This window comes from Theobroma umbraticum, unplaced genomic scaffold (assembly GCF_002168275.2).
Source record: "Theobroma umbraticum cultivar Fairchild unplaced genomic scaffold, ASM216827v3 scaffold_56.0, whole genome shotgun sequence".
NCBI classification, from domain to species: Eukaryota; Viridiplantae; Streptophyta; class Magnoliopsida; order Malvales; family Malvaceae; genus Theobroma; species Theobroma umbraticum.
In genome coordinates this window covers 4,784,505-4,788,052 of record NW_018397256.1, presented here as the reverse complement: position 1 = coordinate 4,788,052, position 3,548 = coordinate 4,784,505, and the positions used below count along the sequence as shown (strand labels likewise).

At 33.7% G+C, this 3,548-nt stretch overlaps 1 pseudogene; it reads right to left on the bottom strand.

Annotated features, from left to right (window-relative positions):
• LOC110410581 (xyloglucan endotransglucosylase/hydrolase protein 22 pseudogene) overlaps positions 1-3,542 on the bottom strand; it is a 12,028-nt pseudogene extending 8,486 nt beyond the window's left edge.
• Positions 3,543-3,548: the final 6 nt, after the last annotated feature.

The window sequence follows — 3,548 nt, the reverse complement described above, 5'->3', positions numbered from 1 at the left end:
AACCTTTTTTTTTTTTGGTTTTTTCATAGAGAAACTTATTATTTATTAATTTAAGTATATAATTCTCTATTATTAGTTCAATTATAATTTCAATTCCAGCTTTTGGAAAAGGACCCGAAGTTTATCGAACAATGATGAGCAGTTAGGTTGATATAAGTTGATATTTAAAAGTACAAGAACATGAAAAATATGCAAGATTTAAAAAGATGCATTTTCATGAAAAATATCAAAATTAAAAATAAATTCTAAAATAAAATTTCTTTTATAGAAATAATATACTATAACCAGTTAGAATTTAATTGATAAATTTTGAGAACGTAAACGTAAAGCAAAAAATTTACATGAATTTTGACATATATTGTTCGGCAACGAATAAAAAGTCTGTTTGTTACATGTTTACAATATAATAAAGTTGAATCATTTCGTTAAGACACACAATCAATTAATTATTGAAAACGTATGAAGTTTGAAACTTACTTGTCTAGCCACTAATTAAGAAATATTAATTTACAAGTACATTATGGGAAAAACAAAGATGCCAAGCAATTATTAAGAAATAAAAAGTATGAAATTTTATTTCAATTTAAGTTTAGATATTCAAACACAATTACTTGTAAGTTGTAGAAAATTATTTTACTTACCAGCAAATTACAATATTAAAAACCATTGTCTCAATGTAATAATCAATTTAGTTTTTTTTGTATTTATAAGTAATTTACTAAATATATTTAACTTATAAAGATATATTAGAATAAGAGTATACCTCGTCTTAAATCAAATAGTTGTCTTGATATAGTTTTTAAAGATTGAATTTTGACTTATCATTATTATTGTTTGTTGAAGAGTACAATTTTTATAACAAATTGTCCCTATCCAGAAAAACAGGTGCAGTAATGACACCTGCCCATTGTGCTTTGGACAAGTTTCATTGATATGAGAAACGGCTTGATTTAATTGGCTTGGGTATTGATTGGGTTTTTGGAAGAAGGGTTTGAAAGGGCTGGGTTGTGAGAGACGTGGATTGTAGTTTCTTGGGCTTGTCCTTGGACAGATAACAACCTTTATCTGAAGTTAAATTAATTGTGTTTAAGGTGAGTTGGTAGGAAATTAATGTCAATTTGGTTTACCGGAAATTAATTTTAGTTCAGCTGAGTAATGCTGAATATAACCCTTTTATGGCATGGCATTGTTTTAAAAGGATTTTTTTTTCTTTTTTGTTACTTCACAAAAGTGGTTTGATTGTTGTGTTGTTCTTTTAGGGTAGTTTTTGAATTGATGATATATTTGTAAGTTTAATTTGGGCAATGTACTTTGCCATGTGTAGACCTTTATGCTATAGACAATGGGAGAAAGAATCATCTTTGATGGAAAATGTTAGGAAACAAGACTTTTTTTTTTTTTTTGTGAAAGTTGGAGTTTTATTGATGAAGGAAGCTAGGATGACATGAGGAATCTTAAACAATAGTGGTAAAAGACTCTTCTTGATATAGAAGTCAACTTTTAAAAAGATCCTGAACAGTACAAAAGCAAAGGAGCTGCTCAAAAAGCTATTGGAAGCAACAGGCCTTCTTCAATGGAACCAAAAGAAGTGAACTACTCCGACCTAGCAGCTGCACAAGTCTCAAAAGTCAGGAGAAAAAAACCAATGGTAAAGTCTCCTTGGTTCAGTCATTCCTCTTGAGGCTCTCAATGCAGCAGCTAAACACGAAGCCTCCCTGCTAGCAGCGTCACCCACCCCCTTATCAAGCTCAACGTTCATCCCCGATAACCCAAGCCAAAACGTGACGCCTTGGCAAAGTCATCCCACAAAGGAAACAAGACCTTTAATCTTATTTGTTTCTTATCCTTTGGTTTAGAATTTTATGATATAGAGAATTGCAGGCTAGAGATAAATCTTGTTGTGGTGATGAATGTACTGTTTTATTCACAGTTAAAGTTGAGATCAATTAATATAGATAAATATGCAAAGGTTGTTTGCTATGAATAGGTTCTTTTGACAGACCTGATTCAATCTCTTTTTCCTCTTCTAGCTAAAGTGATCCAAACCTTCTCCACATAAAGTTCAAATCTACTTTGCTTAAATAAAAAAATAATATTAATTTCATAATATGCTTATAAACTGGTTTTCTTTGCAGTTCAAACATTTCCTTTTTGATTAAGGTTACAATTGCCTGAACAATATATTCACATGTATAAATATATATTGTATCAACATAAATATATAATTAATTGAACACGTAACGTGGATTATATATTTTAAAAATTTAAAAATTAATAAGATGTGACATTGTTTTAGAAAAATGTCAAACAGGATATTTCTATTTCTCCAAGGTAAACTTGGCTTATGTCTTTTGCAGCAACTTTTACCCACGATAATTTGCGTTTGAAGCCTTTGCTATTGCCATGAGAATCACGTGCGAATAAGATTATTCGTAGTGTACTTCCAAAGTGGCCAAAATAAACAATCGGCACACTCTCATAACTTGTATCTGTTACGTGCAGTGACCTTTCCGTCTCTTTATCTTTCTTTCTTGACACAAACTGTTTTTTTTGGGCCGCTCTAGTGTTTTTAGGAGTGAAGCAGGCCAAAATTACAGTAAAAATGAATCCTACTAAAAATGTGATTCAACGCTGAAGTTCCTAATTTGGTACCAATGTGTGTCAGTGTTACTGTATATAGGCTTACTGATTCGTCTTGCACAAAAAAGACCTCTTGGTATGCTTTTCTTATTCAAAACCACTATCTAATTCGAGTGACAACGACAAATTTGATAAACAGTGGAAACTCTACTAATTAAGATGATATACCAGCTAGCGTGGTTTTCGTAAAATGTCTGGGATGTAAGTGTTTCTTTGTGCTGGCAATGTGCTTCTGACTATGTTGTAGCAGCACATTCTGGAGGGAGTCCCTGAGGGAATCGCTCTCTGTCAATGCAATAGTTGTAAACCATGTAATGCTTCTGCACCCACAGCAACCTTTCCAGGCTTGCGGCATCCAGCTCTTTTGCCAGCCACGGATATGAATTGCAGGGATAAGTCCCTACCCCTGAGGGCCAAATGCAAGCTTGTGTGCTGAAGTTCTTGTAGGAAGCTGTGAAAGGAGCTTTGGTCCAATCTGTTTTGACAAGGCCACCTCTTGTTGCCCAGTCATCAGCATTCCAAATACTAGAATGAATTCTCATTGCGCTGCTCTTGGGGAATGGAACTTTTGTTGAATCCAGGTTCTTGAACTCTCTAATGGGGGTTCCATCAACATAGAAGCTGGGATGCATACACGAAGTAAGAAGAGAGGGTGAAAAGGAAAGAAAAGCAACAGGGTAATTCACTATGAATTTAAAGTTATTTAAGGGTTCTTACACGATGACATGGGGATTCCAGAGGATGGAATAGGTGTGGAAATCTACCGTAGGGTCAAACCAGAGGTGGAATTGTTGCTCTCTGTCTCCTTTACCTCCGGTAATTACATTAGTGTGAACAGTATAAGGATCACCAGTCAAATTCCCTAAGAACTCGAAGTCTATTTCGTCCCATGTTGATCCTTTTGAGGC